General features: G+C 37.7%; 1 long non-coding RNA gene across 1 annotated transcript; it reads right to left on the bottom strand.

Annotated features, from left to right (window-relative positions):
• Nucleotides 1-5,112: 5,112 nt before the first annotated feature.
• LOC121822901 (uncharacterized) lies at nt 5,113-15,563 on the bottom strand. The gene is made up of 4 exons (XR_013044876.1): nt 15,431-15,563; nt 11,282-11,440; nt 9,828-9,918; nt 5,113-5,586 (listed from the first exon to the last, which is right to left on the bottom strand). It is a non-coding gene; the product is annotated as an uncharacterized LOC121822901 (long non-coding RNA).
• Between the last annotated feature and the right edge of the window lie 2,543 nt (nt 15,564-18,106).

Genomic DNA, 18,106 nt, shown 5'->3' with positions numbered 1-18,106 from the left:
TGCTACTAAGTCCATTTCTGTGGCAAACAGCTGATCACAAGACCATGCCCAACTCCAAGGAAAACCATGAGTATAGTCAAGCTATTTCAAGGAGAAGAAAAGTGGAAGGATAGACAAAGATAAAATAAACATAACTAAAAATGGAGTTTTTAAAAATTAGTCTTTATTATTCCTAAATTCCATCTTGGTTAATGTGCCAACTCAGTAAAATTCATTGCTCTCAGTTCTTGTAGCATCTTGACAATCATCTGTGGACATACATAGAACAGTAAGAAAAAAAAAGCTTAATCCCATGAGAAAGTCCCTCAGCTCCCAGCTGAGATTAGATCATGAGATATTATTCCTGTTTTACCCTCATACAGTCACCTGTGCTTTTCATATTCAACCAATTTAGTGATATGTTTTCTATCTATTTGTGCTTTTATGTTGCTGATTTCACTCTTTAAAACAGGTTTTAAGGTAAGGTAGCTGTGCTGAGTAGTGTTCATAAGTAGAAAAGGCTGGGATGTGCCTTACAGAGAATAGATAGGCGAATGATAGATAAATGTTAGATAGATAGATAGATAGATAGATAGATAGATAGATACATACATACATACATACATACATAGACAGATACATAGAAAAATAGATAGATACATACATACATATATACATACATACATACATACATAGAAAGATAGGTAGATAGATTGATAGATTGATAGGTAGATAGATAGAAGATCGATTGATTGATTGATAGGTAGATAGGTAGATATTTCAGATAAGCTGTGTCTAGTTACAAGTTTGATATTAATGAATCTAAAGTATATATAAAATTGCATCTATTTGAACAAAAACATATATAAAATGAAGCTTGTGTTGATTGGGTGAAGAAAATGTATGAGAAGTCTACCCGATATTAACTCCATATTTCTCTCAGGAACAATATTTCAGCATCACCTCATTTTGTGTCCCTACTGGCTTCATTGTAAGTACCATAACAAATCTGACTGGCATGTGTCTAATTTTAACTTTCTTTCCCACTCATATCTAATTTATTTATTTTGCATTCTTTGATTTATTTTCCTTTGTAATTATGTGTATGTGGGGTGGTGGGTTTTTTGTACTTGTTGCTGTGGGTGCCCGTGGATGTCAGAAGAGGGTACGAGATTCCCTGGAGCTGAAGTGACAGGCTGTTAACTGCTATGAGTCCCCCAAGGTGGTTTCTGGGAACTCAACTGGGTTCTTCAGCAAGAGCAGTATTCATGTTTAACTGCTAATCCATCCCTTCTGTCCCTCCCACCCCCCCATACACAAACCACTATTTTTTGTCTGCATGTTCTGTCAGGTACTGCTTGTTGTCTATCTGGAAACGTATGCTCCACTTCCCCCTAACACCTTGGCTTTGCATATCAACAAAACTCCCCTTTGTCTTTCCATCAAGCAATGAATCTTGATCTCAGGTCATGGCAATGGATACTTTTGCATAACTGCCGATATGGATAATGCCTGGAGAGAAATAAGTCGATGATGTTCAATTGAGACATGTTTAAAGAGTTCATATAGCAAGGACTATGGAGAAGGCAGAGTTGGTCAGATATTTGCCTAGAGCAGGATGTCGTGTAGGAGAAGACGTGAGACTCCTAGGAGCTTGCTAGACAACCAGTCTCAGTGAACAGGTGAGCTCTAGGATCAGTAGGTGACCCTTGACTCAAAAGTGAGATGGAATGCAAAAAATGGAAGGCACCTGCTATGGATGTCTGACCTCCACACACTCATCCTTGCAAACATGTGTGCACGAACACATGCACTGCATCCACACACATGAAAGAGTTCATGTGTTAAAGCCAGTATTTGAAGTTTATACCACAAACCAGTATGGTTCAGACATTTTAAACAGTGTGGTGCATTTTGTTAGCATTTTCAAAGTTACCTAGAAAAACTAAATAAAGTACATGAAAGAAAATCCCTCTGCAGTGCAAAGTGGTCATGGCTTTTTATTACTCTATTTTATCACTGTGGGAGCCTCTAGTCTCATGGATGTTTAGAACATAGGAAAATGTGATTTGAAAATCTACTAATGGAGGCAGTAGCAAGAGAACATTACCTTAGTTTTTGTTCATAGCAGGAGTAATTTCAATTTTTTGTTCATTGTTTTGTGGTGCTGGGGACTGAATTCAGCCAGGGCCCCATGCATGATAGGCAAGTGTTCTACATCCTCAGCCCTGTTGTCTTATTTTTAAAAACAAACCTTTGTCATAATATGGTTCCTACACAATACAATCTATCAATGTAAGGTTACCAGTCCAATGACACTATGTATTCAGAATTGTGAAGCCATGTACCCACAATCCATTCTTAAATATTTTGTATCACCTCTGGAAAAAAAACATACCCACTACCAGGCATCAACTCCTTTCTTTTCTTCTGAGTGTTTCCAGTCCTAAGAAATTACTTCTCTGTTCTGTCTTCATAGATTTACCTGATGTGGACATTTTGCATGAATAGGCTCATACAGTGCATGATTGAAGTCTCTTCTTTTCAGCAGTGTTTTTAAGGTTCAATCAATTTATTGCATGTATCAGTAGGTTTTTATGTTAACAGATCAAATTCCACTTTGCAAATACACTATTTTTATTAATCTACCTACTGATGGATATGTGAGATAATTCTAATTTGGGACTATTATAGACAATGTTTCCCTGAATACTCATGTACATACTGTTATTAAGACATGTTTTAATTCCTTTGGAATATATCTTAAGAATATAATTTTGGTATTTTAACTTTAACTTTTTGTAAACTGGTAGCCTATTTCCCAAAAATATACCATTTATTGGCTTCCTTTTCAATAGTAACCAAAGGTGCTAATTTCACATCTTCACCAACACTTACCAGTAATATTTTACCGGGATTGCTACTATCTTCTTAGGATTGATATATCTCACTGTATTCTTGATTTACAGCCCCTGGTAACTAATCATATGGAGCAACTTTTCATATATACAATGTCTGTTCTGTATTTACCTGCTCTGTATTTAGATCATTTGCCCATTTTAACTGAGTTGTCCTTTTCTTTTTAAGAAAGACTTCACTGGGTATTCTACCCGTAAGTCCCTTACAAATCTATGTTTTGCAAAAGCATTTTTCTCTTTTTGTGGGTTCTCTTTTCATCTTATTGACAGTAACCTTTGAACTTACAATTTTTAAGGAAGGAAGAGGAGGCATGGCTGATCATAGGAAGAAAATATTCAAGCTTTCACCATAGTTAATAATGTGTTGTTAACTATTAGCATACTGAGATATTAACTACTGATTTGTTCTATTATTTTTCAGTAACAACCAAAGCTAGGCCAAATTATATTTTTGAGTGTGTAACTATTGAAAATAATTTTGAGGATTTTAGCTGGCTCTCCTTTTCAGTCTCTGATAAGCTAGATGGCCTAAGGCTCAGCTTATTGCTTTCACAGAACTTGAACTTTCTCCTTAACTGTTGACTTTTGGTATCCTCATCCAAGGGTGTCCTTAGGCATGAACTTCCTCATAGTCTGCTCCAAATAAAGCTGCCTCCTCTGAAAAGAGCTTTAAAGTTCTGCCCTCTGTGGACTGTCTCTCCCACAGGGCACTAAACCACTACCTTATTGTACTGATATATTTATCCCCTACTGGTTATTGATAAAGAGAATGGTTTAATGCAATAGAAAGTTTTTGTTTTATAGTACGGGAGGCCAGAAGTCATTGCAAACAGAAACCAGAGATGAAGTGAGAACTCTCATGACCCAGTCTCATGATCTCAATGGTGCCACCCACCTAGAAGCAATCTTCAAAACTTGAGCCTTAGGGGGTAGATGCTTTGTGTCCAAAATAACACACGATGGCTGAAAACACATTAGCCAGACTATACAGGATATGGGTTACCATGACAGATGACCTGAAATTTCCCTTCGCCTTGGTCAGTATCACCTCTCCAGGGGAGTTGTGTCCTAGCCCTTTTGTCACGTGCTACTGTGACCATCAGCTGCATTTTCTTTATTTTGAATTCTTACTCAGCTAAGAGATATAGTTTGAATTATCATGTTTTCAATAGAGAAATGAAGTTATGTGCACTCTATTTGAATGTCTTATCTTAGAAGTTGTTCTCACGCCTAAGGTAGATTGCCATTTCAGGTACTGAAATGAAACACTGATTTTTCTGTGTATGAAGAGCGGAGAACCATAGGGAGTCCTCGGTTCAATTTATGAAGTGAAAGTTGCTTGCCAGTACTGCCAGCTGGCTTACCAGTCAGAAACTCTAGATGTGACCCCAGAAGGACAGACAGCAAAGCAAAAAAAGGGATTACATCATACTGAAAGTCTCTACCAGCACAGAAAACAATAAAATGAGAAGATGCAACCCATAGATTAGGATAAAATACTTGCAATCCATTTATATATAGGGTGTTTATATCCAAAAATACAAACAATAGCAAGATAACTATTAAATGAAAAAATAAAAAAGTAACCTGATAATAAACATTGTGCAAAAAAAAAAAAAATCACGTGCAAACAGTCCACAGATATATGAAAAATGCTCAGCACCCCCAATCATCAGGAAGCCCAAATTAAAATCACAGTGAGTTGTCATCTCACATCTTTCAGAATGGCCATTTGTGAAAAATGATACCAGTCTGGGCAAGAGGGTGGAGAAAAAAGAACACTTGGGTATGGTTTTTGGTCATTTAAATGAATGCAGCCATTAAGGAAAACCCCATGGATGTCCCTTAAAACACTAAATGTAGAATTTCTGTATGATCCAGAAAACCCATTCCTGGGTATTAACTGAAAGGCCTGAAATCAGTATGTCAGTGAGATGTCTCTATACTGTCAAGTTCATTGTAGCACTGTTTACAATCGCCAATTTACAAAATGACATTGTCTGTGGTAGGTGAATGAATAAAGAAAATGGTGTGCATACCCAATAATGGAATGCTATTTATCAAGAAAAGAAAGTTCTGTCTTTTCTGACCATATGGATGGAGAAAATTATGCTAAGATAAAGAAACCAGGGACAGGAAGACAAATGCTGAATGCTCTCACTTACATCTACAACCTAAAACAATAGAAGTCACAGAAGCAGAATGGAATGGAGGTTACAGATTCTGGGAGATGATGGAAATGGAGAGGTGATGGCCAAATTACATAGTCTCAGACAAGGAGAAAAAGTATTTTCTGTTGTATAATGCAGTAAACATGGAAGAAAATAACACATTGCAGATACTAAAATAGAAAGGAATAAATTTTAAATATTCTTGTCACAAAAAATACAGAAGTGGTGGCTATGTTATCTTAATTACTCCATATTATACTCAGAAATCATATTATCACTTTTACCCTGTTAAGCATATACAGATACAAACTGACAATTTACAGTAACAGTTTTTTAAAAGATACTTCATTTCCTTTGGGCCAGAGTTGTCAGCCAAGAGTTAATGAGACATATTCTGATCCCAGTTGTCCTGTAGAGACTCAGGGACAGACAACACTTGCCACAGGCGGCCTTTTGGCTTCTACTCCTGACTTGGAGATCTTTTGCTTCAGGCCACTTTCTGGATCTGGGGCAATGCTCTGTACAAATGGTAACAAGTAGGGGAGAGAGAAAGTTTACAGATGCATTAGTTCAAGGATTTGATCCCTCTTAAACAGTTTGCTCAGTGAGTTTTGGCGCGGTCTCGCTGGGAAGAGCCAGGCTCTCCTTGGTACTTGAAGTATTTGGAAGGAAAGGCACTATGCAAATTGAATCGATGCTATTTATGACTGCCTTGGTTTTCCTCAAAGTGTTGGGAATGTCTGCTCAGAGATTTCCAACTTGAGGGCTCAGAAGGCATGCCCAAGAGGCCTTGCCACAAGTGGCCACTCGATCAATATCCAGTTGTGACAAACAGAGCAGGATTCTGCAGCTATTGAGAGAGAGAGCGCTATTTATGTTGTATAAAAGGGTGGCCCAAGGTCGCCACTTCAGCCTTAGTAAATGCTCCATGGCCTGTGGTTTTCCTCCTTTGTTGGTGAAATGTCTCTTCTGGTGACATTCGTGAGTGAAGGATAAAGTTCAAACTCTTCAACTGGAATTCAGTGTCCTCTGTAACCCTTCCTGTTGGCTCGTTTTTCCTGCTCACCTACAAGATAACCCTGCTCTGGTGAAACAGTTCCAGTCAGTATTGACAAAAGGAACTTTACCCTTCCTCATTAGTGTGTTTTTCTTCACTCTGCCTCAAAGATAATCCTTGACTTACCTTTCTTACTGCTTCCTCCCTCATCATGCCAAAATTCTATATCCTCTATTTAAATCCTACATATCCTTTAAGAGGCAATATAAATTCTGCGTCGCCATGGGAACAGCTTTAGAGAAATTCTGAATGGCCTTTGGCTTATTAACATGGCTGGTGTTCTCAACGTAGATTGTGCTTTCTACTTTTTAAAAATGTTTTTATATTTGAAACCCCTAAAGGACAGGAGTTGGCCCTCTAACTCTGCACACAGCTAAAAGCCCTGTGTAATTAGGTGCTGAGAACTTAATGTTTTTAATAATGGTAATGTTATGGGGATAAATAGAGGACTGTGGTGAAGGGAACACTTGATTGTTTACTCCTAGAAATTTGCTCTGTAATTTACAAAAAAAAAAAAAAATGTTTACCTCCATTCTTCTGAAGGATTTTTATAAATGTGTAAACTTTTTATTTATTACTATACCTCATCAATAGTGGCTGGTGTGGCTGTGGGTACATGAAGCTAGTTTAGCCCAGCTGAATGGGATTCTCAAACTAAACTTTATGATCTTTCCACTGGCCATAGAAAAATGAACCTCTTTAAGCAAAGATCCTATTTCCATAAATGCCTAGTCTTTCTGGAAAGCTGAGGGCATGTCAAAATGTGTTTCTGTTTACCTGTCCAAGGTTAGAGTTTGCTATTTATCTAAACAACAATGGCCATACTATAAAGGTTATTATTGATCATGATGATCTAGATTTCATTCAGCAGGAAAGCATTGTGCCACCAACATCGGGACCATTGCATGCTAGGATTGTCCAATCAAAGCTCCTTTAATCATTGTGTAGTTGAAGATGCCTTAAAAGAATGGGGAAATCCTAGGAGGAGTTGTAGGAGAAGAGACCAAATGATCAAATAAGTTGTATGAAAAAATTAAATAAAAATGTAATTTAAAAAATAAAATCTCTCTCAAGTATGAAAAAAAAGAATAAGCATCCACTTTTATTTCTTACTCCTAGCATTTCACTTATATTTTACCCAATACCTTTTGCTATAATCACACAAACTTGCTTTATATAAAAAAGTCAGTAGGTTGCTGCCATGTTCATGAATTCCTCTGGGTAAGACAGACAGACACATAAATGCCTTGCTACCTGATGTAGTAACTATTTTAAAAGAGATAGTCCTCCTCAGATGGAAATTCAGACCGTCTGTTCTCTGTGCCCTATCCAGTCAGCAAAACCAGCCCCTTCATGAAACAACCCTAACAGAGGTAGGTAAGAACCTGCCTGTGGATCTAAGGCCACATGACACATCATCATTACCAACTAATCTGCCAGCCTCTGGATAAGACTATTGTTGTCTGAGTCTCTTTTAAACATTTGTTGTGTCTTGTATAATACACCCTAAAGAGAATAGAAAAACATAGACATTTAAATGTCAGCTACCAGTGACATTTGCTCCTTTGTTTTGGAAAAGATGAAGGAATGGGACACGGTTTTTTTTTCTGTCCAGTGCTTCTGACTTGTTAACAATGTCGCGCGCGCGTGCACGCGCACACAACCACACACACACACACACACACACACACACACACACACACACACACTCATGTGCCGTGAAGCATTAAGTCAGGCCAGTCCTGGGAAAACCTTAGAAGGGGTTAGGCTGTAATACATAGTTATTAGTGCTTTCCCAATTGTAAAAATGTTAGAGAAACTATGAAGAAAATGTGCACCACTTAGAGAAAGAATGCTTTAGACTCTATGCCAATGTCTCTTTTCTTTCTTTTACTTTTCCCTTTTTAAGGATTAGAAATTAAAAAATATTTGGTGCAGCCTTAGGTATAATATGATCCAGTGACAAAATATGATTGTGAGTTTGTCTAGCTTTTAATCCATTTTAACTTTTTAAAGACATCTGTGAACAACTGGGTAAAGTTCCTCACTCAGTCCTACCCATCTTCTTGATTGGTATGGGCTGAATCACAACATGATTCTCATGGAGAATCTCCTGTTGAGTAAAGCTGTTTCCTTTCCTAGATCTTTCCTAGTTGAGTCTCTGTAAAACATTCTAAAGGTGAATGTTCTCATTGTTACCAAAACAGGGTTCTAATTTGGTTTGGAGAATTGTAGTCTCACAAGGATTGATTGAATGTACATTTCTGGAAGAAAATTTTTATGGCCATGGCAAATGCCACTGGACATCACCAGTGTTAGTCTTATGGGCATCTGAGAAAGTGTGATAATTTTCTATATTTAGGTTCTTGATTTTTGAAGCTAGGTTCTTTGACTCAGTGGCATGCTTTCATAACAACAATGATTTTTATTTATAGGTATTCTTGGTCATACTCTACCCCCTAATATTTGGAATATTTCTATTAAAGGTGTGTAAAGAAACCAACTTGTATGTTGAGAATAAAAACTTGGATGCAATTATGTTGCATTTTCTTCTCAGATTCAGGGACTACACAATGGAGAAGGATTTGCATAAACATTCATAATTTGCTAAGAATCTAGTTGCATTTTTTGTTTGTTTACTTGAAAGTGGTGTCTGAAACTTTTGGATGAAGACGTGACTGGTTTCCTGGTGGGACAAGGGGAGACATGTGAAAATAAGTAACAATATAGATTAATGTGGTAGCATGTTAGGAAATTATGGCAGGAAATGCAAACTCCTAATAATATCTTTTGACATAATTTATCCTGAAATAATTCTGACAGAAAAATATAGTGACAATATGAAGAAGTACTTCTTACCCAAGTTCTTCACTGTTAACACTCAACTACACTTATTCGGGCTTTGTCTAGCTTTGCCAATAATAACAACACATGTCTTCATAACCAGATGGATCCATCCAGCGAAGCTGACACAACACAACTGTCCAATCAACAGACCACACCAGATTCATCAATTGCATCAACGGTGTCTCTTTTGCATTGTATTCCAACTTCCAAAGGGAATCATGAGTTATATTTTGTAGTCAAATCTTTCAAAGTCACTTTTTCTCAACCCAAAACAATCCTTTGATTGTTCTGCAGCTTACACGAGACCACGATGGGTTAAAATAGTGAAACTGGCAAATCAGTTGAGTACTCCACACCATGTGCCCATCTGCTCCTTCCTTGGGTCTCCGTTTAGATTTTGTTGTCTTAACAATACTACAGAAGTGATGCCATTTTTTTCTCAGTGTATGGCATCACAGAGGTGCAGAATGTCTACTCATTCTACTAGCACTGATGATAACTCTGACTGTAATTTTCTCCCTTAGCAATTGACAGGTATTTGGGAGGGAAAGAGTGCAAGATAATCTTAATATGTTTTCAACATCTAATCTCTAATTACAAGCTTTAGCATCTTCTAAGAAATTTCTTCTGAGAATGCTATTATTGTGAGTGTTCCTAAACTCTGTTTATTAATGAGCATTCTATATTAAGGAGGACTTTCCTCTTTATTAGTTTCATCTCTTTTAAAGAGATAAAATCAATCTTGCCCAGGTATATGGTCCCCTTATCTACATCTATATAGATAGATTTAGATAAATATATAGACATTGATATAGATAAATAGAAAGATGTTTATGATTTTAAAATGGTTCATACATTTATAGAGTTTGGGAGTCCTGTGATCTACATGAAGCCAGCTGGAAACCAAGAAGGGCCAATGATACAGCTCCATTCCAGGTCTGGAAGTCTGGAAAGTCAGGAAAGAGGATGGTGAAGTCTGTAGTTGGAATCTAAAGATCTGCATCCAGAAGAACAATAATGTAGGTTTAATCAAAGTCTGAGTCTAAAGATGGGAGAAGACCAATGTTCAAGTCTGAGTGTAGACAAACAGTGGATTCTTTCTCACTCTGCCTGTTTTGTTCTATGGAAGTCTCTAAGCATTGAATATGTCCCATCAACATCAAGGAGAGTGATCTGCAATTCTAATTTTTCTGATTTGGATATCCTAATGCTTACAGAAATTCAGAACAATATTTAAGCAAATGCATGGATACCCTATATCCATTCAAATCGAAATATCAAATTAAAATCATAAGCATCTGTGCTGTGTTGAGCACCATAATGGATAAGTCATTCTTTAAGTCCACATATGAAATTCTTGGCAGAAAAACCTTGTATCTAGATAAAGTAAATTCATACTTAGATTGTCAGTTCTGTTACAAAAAAAAAACAAAACAAAACAAAAACAAACAAACAAAAAAAAAAACCTACCTTAGAAACTAAAACCATTAGGGACCAGCTAAACCATTTGGAAGCAAAACTTCCTAACTTCCCAAACTACAATATTAAATGGAGAACTTCTGCCTAATGAGATCATGCCACTAAATTTTGCCACATATAACTTCATGTTCCTTCTGCCATTTTCTTATAACCTCAGGTCTATCTCACACATACCAGAAATACCTTCACAATGCTTAAACATATTACTGGGTCCCTGAATCTCAGTCCATTTGAGACATAAGCTAGCCATCCTTTGTGTTCTCTTTAATCCAGTCATTGACTTATATCATCATGGACTCAATGATCCTTGGGGTATTCAGTGGGCTATATCCATTAGTATCATTATTTTGATGCTGAAACTTTCCCAGCTTGGGCAGTTTGAACTAGTAGTGGTGTGGTGCTGACCTGCTCAGTTTTTCCTTGTGGACTTTCTTACTTTCTGGCACAAAAAGATATTCCAGGTCACTCTGCACTTTCTCTGTACTAAGGCAGGAGTTAGTAAAAGATGTCCTGATTCCTTTCCTTGGAGGATGTTTAGAAGTGAGTATCTCTAGTTTGATATGCCCATTGCTATTGGAGTATTGCTAGTGACATATCCATTCAGCAAGCAGATAAGGAAAAGTATCTACAGATGTGTATGTGTGTGTGTGTGTGTGTGTGTGTGTGTGTGTGTGTGTTTAAAAAAAAAAAACAAAAAAACAAAACAAAAAAAACAAGATTTTCTACCAAAATGATAATAATCTTAATTAAAATCCAGCACCTAGAAACAACATTCACCTAATAATGCTTTTTTATATATATACAACTCCCATTTTTATGTTTATAAATACCTCCTGTAATAGTGAAAAGTCTGGCATAGGTTACTCTCAGGATTTTTGCTAGCATGCTTGACTTCCTCTGTGAAGAGTCATCGAACTGTCTCACTTCCTCGGGGCCTACCCATTGTCTTTCTTCCAGGGTCACTGGCCGTGTTCAGGCTGCCATCTCACCTCCCAACAGGAGCAAAGGGAAGAGAAGATACATGAAGAATGAGACTAGAACAACTTGTTAGAATTGCAGTTTCAGATGTAGGAAACTCGTGGAAAATACAGATTTAACATTCGCAGATACCGATGATTACAAGAATTCTTTGAAATGGTATTTCTGGATCTCTGTGTGGTACTCATTTCTTGAAGCTTAATTTCACTTTTGCACACAAAATTTATTCAAGAGAAAGTTACCACTAGGGTGCTTTTTAAATATAGCCTGTACTTTTAGTATTCTTCCCATCAGAAGACAGAATCTAATTCCTCTCCCCTTAATAAGGGCTGTTCATAATTCATAAACTAAAACAGAAATACTGCCACATGAACTCATGATGCTGTGACTTCTACCTGATTCTCTTTTGTTATGCTGTCTCTTGGAACTTACAGACCATGCTGTAAGAAATTCTGGATTGCATGGCAAAGCTACTCTGTAGGCATCTATATAGTCATCCTAGCCAGACTTGAAAGATGACTACTGCCCTTGCTAATATTTGAATATAGCCACATGAAAAATCAAAACTTTATGACTTAGTACAGCCAATCAGTAGCTCAATGAAAGGTAATAATATATATACTGTGTTTATTGGGTTATTTAGTTATGGATGATTAATTACACAGCAAGAAATAATCAGAAAATTTACTCAATGAATGTATTTAACCAATTTTTCAGAATATGACGAATTGGATTTTAAAAGATACTATATTAAATGTAAATCTGTATTGAGACAGATGGCAGTGCAGATTTGATATTTAGCATCAGAATTGTTTTATTTCCCTTAGCATTCCCAGATAAATAGTGAAGTCTTCAAGGTTTAGAGTTAAGGGTTAAGACATTGTCATGGAAACTCGATGAATTGATTAGTTTTCTTGTAGCTGCTGCCGAACATCTCACAGAAGGAGCTTAAGCAGAGCAGGGATTGTTTTATCGTATAGTTTCATTGTGCAGGAGGCACTGTGCCTGGGCGCCAGGCTGTGTTGGCAGCAGCTTGCCTCTGGGTTTGTTACATCCCATTAAACAAGAGGCCAGTACTGGACAGAAGTAGGGATGGTCTGTAAACCTCAAGGCGCCAGTGACCCAGCTTCTCTACCCAAGCCTCACTGTAAAGGTTGCACAATTTCCTAAGATGCTACTACCCAGATGTTCAGACTCATGATCATGGAACATTTTACATTTAAACCATGACATGAGATGGTGCTAGGGAAATTCCCAGGAACCCACAAGACCCCATATTAGACTACTAGGTAGCAATAGTGGAGCGGGTGCCTGAACTGGCCTACCCTGGTAATCAGATTGGTAAATACCCTAAGTGTCATCATAGAGCCTTCATCAGTAACTGATGGAAGCAGATGCAGAGGTCCACGACCAAGCACCAGGCTGAGTCCCCGGGAGCCCAGTCGAAGAGAGGGAAGAGGGATTATATGAGCAAGGGGAGTCAAGATCATGACGGGGAAATATTCAGTGACAACTGAACCAAGCTTATAGGAACTCACGAACTTTAGACCAACAGATGTGGAACCTGCATGAAACCGAACTAAACCCTCTGCATATGGGAGACAGTTGTGTAGCTTGGTCTGTTTGAGGGGCCGGCAGTGGGATCAGGATCTATCCCTGGTGCATGAGCTGGCTTTCTGGAGCCCATTACCCATGGTTGGACACCTTGCTCTCCCTTGATGCAGAGGGGAGGGGCTTGGTCCTACCTCACTGGTGTCAGGAAGAGGAGCCATCCAAAGATGGGGGAGATGAGAGAGGCTCCTGAATTTTTATATCCTAAGTCCCAATTACTTCTCCACTTCACCATCTAACTGAGCAATCACTCTGAGACTCAACTGGTGTCCAGTAAACTGTTTATAAATTGGACAGAGATCCACAAATTTGTGTCTCTATGGTGAAAATGGAGGCCTGTGTTGTGGGTGGAATGTGGAAGAGGCTTCCATGTGGGAGCAGCAGTGAGACCTGAATGTGGACATAAGCAGGTGCTAAGAGTGGACCAGTATGGCTGGGTGGGCAGGGTTGCTTGGTACCCAGTGCAGATTGTTCTTTGGAAAGTCTCCACTCTTCAGAACCCCAGAGACCTTTGGTAGCAATAGCCAGTGTGGCTACCGCTTGACATGGTCCTTATCTATCACACATTGTCAGAGGCCCTCCTAAGCAACGGACCATTCAGCTGGATGTTCTACAGGCATGGCCAGTATGAGAAGCTTGGGGAAGCTTCTGCATCTACAACATTTTGGGGAGGGGGGTAGCGAGATGACAGGCATAAATTCATCCTGACAGAGGTCCTTCTTAACTAATGCATGCCAGGAAAAGCTAAACAAGGAAAGGCCTTCATATAGTTGTCTCTGGACTGACCAGTCTGTACCCTTTACAGCTCTCCGTTCCCTCAAAATGAATCTCCAAGACTGAGAATCTTGGAAGATAAAAAAAAAAAAAAAGAAAAAAAAAAAAAGAAAAAAAAAAGAGGAAGCATCCCTATTCTCCATCTTCTCGGTAAGAATAAACCACTGACTTTTGTTTCAAGTCGTTTTGTTTTGTATGTGCCTTGTTTTCTTACCTTAATCTTGTGTATTTCTGCTCTCCTCTTGAATTTTCTCCCTTCTCTTTTCCCTGTCCCCATTTTCCACTATAACTACATCTGCTCTTAGTGATTTTAAGTTTATTAGTCCAGTATATAATATCTTAGCTCCTTTAGTTTTTCATGTGTATTGGGGGCATGGTTGCTACTTCCTATTTGTTTTCTTTTGCTTTGCTCTGTTTAATTACAGTTTGTTTTATGATGTTTGTCATCGCAGGATGCTTTCTTCCTTCTGTTGGAGAGCGGGGGCTGAGACAGTGCTCAAGGGAAGAGTGTGCACTAAAGTCCCCTATATAAAACCACAAGAGACATCTTTAGGATTTCAAGATACCAACCCATCTTTGCACACTCGTGTGAGGTTTCCCTTGAAAGAGCTCCAATTTCTACCTACGATGTACTGTAGGCTAGATGACACAATAGTTTAAAATAATATTTGCTAGCATAAAAACGCCACACTGGAGATGAATGAATCAAAATCGGCACAGCTCCAGTAGGGATCTGTCACAACGATGCTGGTGTCCAGATGAAACGATGACAAAGGATGTCCTTTTAAGCAGCCTACAGTGTTCTTGAGGTGAGGAAATATATGCAGTATTTATTTGGGTTAAAACCATCATTGGGATTATAAAAAAAGAATAAAATAATTGAAGGATTTAATTAAGTGGAAATTTTAAGATGAATGTTTCTGAGAACAGTATGGATGTATAAATGCTAACTGCAGTATAAAGTTATCTTGAAAATAATCTCAACTCTAAAAGTTTCCTACCCCCATTCTTGGTTTCATGTAAGTTCGAGGTTCAGGAGAGACTTTGAAGACACTAGCAATCATTTTCAAAGAATGCTAGTGACTTTAAATATTTGCAGTCATTGTAGAAATAGGTATTGTGAAATTGCAAAGGGTTTTTCTTCATGCAAATTCTTTGAGTCTTTCTGTTTCAACTACATAATTTGAAATGTACTTTCAGCCCCTGTGTCTGGCAAAGCTAGACTTAATTGGATTAGCAAATGCAAGTCTAGAATTTTAAATACCAAATATGTGCACATTCTTGGCATTCTACATTCATTGGAGGCACTTTGGAATGCTTAAAAGTCTCCAAAGGGTCCAGACTTACCAGTCTACCCACAAGGGCAAAATTTTCAACCTAACAGGAGAATGCATTTTGATTTTAAAATGGTTTCTGATTTCTCAGTTTACTCATGAACCTATGTGCTTTGCAGAAACACCTCCCTTGTGCATCACAGAAGTACCTCTCTTTGCTTCTTTGGTCCTGGAATTACCATTTACCTTTTATCTGTGTGATGAATGGATTTGTCTGCAGATAACTGAGTTACTTAGATTTTTCCCACAGAAAGATTAGAGAATGGGACCATTTTCTCCTACCTTCATCTCCAGAATTTTGGGTGTTAACTGGCTTGCACTTATGAAGCTTAACTCTGTTGATTCCATTTTAGTGTTGTTTCACAACATTAACACATTAGCTTACTCTTTTGAAGTCTTCAATAAATGTAGCCCTACAAGTGAGTTCCATATTAGCAGTCAAGAAAACCATATTCACATGATCTTTATACTAGGTATGTCCAACCTGTGGTCTATGGGTCCCATTCACCCCAAAACAGTTCTCAATATGACCAATACATTTGTAGATGACAGGGTCATAACACAGCAGTAAATATCATTTATCAAGTATATAACTCAACAACTGAAAACATTTCATCCATAAATTCTAGGAATTTGGGAATGGAAATATTTTTTGGATAATTAGCCCCTGAGATGGAAGTATTTTTCACACTCAAAAATCCAGTCACAGCTATAATTGTTTTAGAGCACTGTATATGTTTTGAAGGTGGTTACTTTTAACTAAGATTTCCACAATTCAAGCACATGTGTTAAAAGAGCATATATTATTACCACAGTAGCTAGCATTAGCTAAATGATCACCCACTTCTGCACAGCACCTTTGATACTCCCTACTAGAGCTTTGCGAGGTCTCTTTTTTTATTAGTTTCTAAGACTACCATAGCAAGTCATCAAAACTTTGTGACTTAAAACAGTAAAAAAACTATTTTTCCAGATCTGGATTACATAATCAAGATGTCTTCAGAATGAGATGCCTGCTAATGAGGGTCTCCCCTTGCTCCTTCCAGCCTCCCCTGAATCTGGTTGGCCCTTGCTATAGTTAAACGATTCCACCTACCTTCTGTCTACACATGGCTTTGTCTACAGTGCCCTTTTCTTCTCTGTATCTGTTATACCCACACACGTTGCAGGGCTCTCAGAAAATCTAGAACTATTTCTCAAAATTCTTAGTTCCACATGTAAGAATGCTTTTCCCATATGGGGTCATATTCACAAGTGCTGGACATACGATCTGGAATATAGATAACCGAGAGTCATAGAAATCCTTTAAGATCAACATATGGACAATAAAACCAAGATTTGGAGAGCTCACATATCTAGAGTGAAACTCAGCAGGCAGGGTTGAATCTTTAGAAGTCTCCTGTCTTTTTTTTCTTCCTATTTGTATCTCACTGTCTCCTAATTAAAATTCTCTGGTTATATGTGTAACTCTTAAGTAAAGTTGAAAATCTGTAGTTGATGAATCTTATTCTCCTCTTGATAGCCTATATAATTGTCCCAGTGCCTAGCTCAATAAGCCTACATCCTTAGCAATCTTGATGTCTGTGGAGCCCTTCTTAAAAATATGCCTCAGTTTGAACCACAGTTATCTCAGCTATGCCATATTAAAATGTTGATAAGGAGCAGCAGCCCCCCAAAAACCATCCCACTGCTATAAAAACAGTGTTTACACTGTTCTCGTCAGCATGAGCAGAGAGGCAGATGGCTCAAGTCATGCATTTGGGTTATCAGCAGGACAAAAGTTTCCACAGAGAAACATAAACAGTCCTCTTTCAGAACATGATTTTATGGGGTGTTTTGTTTTGAGTAGCTGTTTATCATGAAAATTCACAGGACATCTTTCATTTGATATATATGACATATTGACCTAAACCCAGATGTACTGAACTCACAGCCTGAAAGTTTTGACTTTTAGCTTCAATGGCCATTTTTTTTGAACTCTCAAATGGGATTATTTCATAACAAGAACTAATTTTGTTTTAATATTCCAGGAATGGTGGGTTTTTTTTTTTACCATTTCTTTTACTTTTTGAGACTATAAATACATTATCCAACCCTCACCCCCGCTCTCCCTTCCCTCCAAGCCCTCCTACATACCCCTCCTAGCTCAGTTTCAAATTCATGGCCTCTTTTTCTAATAATTGTTCTAAGTACATATCATAGATTTATTATTTCTTTTCTAGTTTGTTTCAACTCTTCCCTTCAGCAGTGGGAACAAAGTATATTTTCAATGAGGCTGTCCTGGGCATTTCCAGAATGAAAATGAATTCAGGGATGTGTGTTCTTAACCATATAACCATAACTTGAATTCCATTTCATAGCTAAGGAAGTAGCTTCAGAGGCAAAGGTGTTTTCATAGATTGTAGCTGGGTCTCATCAGAGAGTTCCCAACTATTGTTTTTAAAATGGTGTCTGAATTTCTTCTGTCAAATATCACTCTCAGAAAGATAGTCTCTAGTTTTATAACTAATACATTTTCCTGGCCTCTTGATTATCATTTCTCTTACCATGTGCTTAGATTTTAGTGGTGATTTAGCAATTATATTTTTCATGATTTTAAGTCTTTTTATAGCCATTATCTGGAAAACAGAACTTTTATACATTGATGACAATGCTTAAAGTGTTGGTAGTACTTCCAAAAAGACCTCCCTACACTTGCCATGTGACCCGTCAACTCATCCCCTAGACATTTACTCAGGAAAAGAAAAAATGTCCATCCACACAAAGGGACATATTCTTGAATGTTCATAGCAGTTTCATGGTAACCAAAAACTAGACTCAACCCAAGTAATGATGGATTCAGGTAAATGACCGGATAGACAAATTATATCATTAAATCAAATATGACCCAGCAAAAAAGCATGATGGGATCTCACAATTATTATGCTAACAATGAAAAAAACTCATCTGAAACTTCCT

This window comes from Peromyscus maniculatus, chromosome 15 (assembly GCF_049852395.1).
Source record: "Peromyscus maniculatus bairdii isolate BWxNUB_F1_BW_parent chromosome 15, HU_Pman_BW_mat_3.1, whole genome shotgun sequence".
Classification (NCBI taxonomy): domain Eukaryota; kingdom Metazoa; phylum Chordata; class Mammalia; order Rodentia; family Cricetidae; genus Peromyscus; species Peromyscus maniculatus.
Note: the sequence above shows the minus strand (reverse complement) of the source record. Positions and strands in the feature narration are given on the sequence as shown.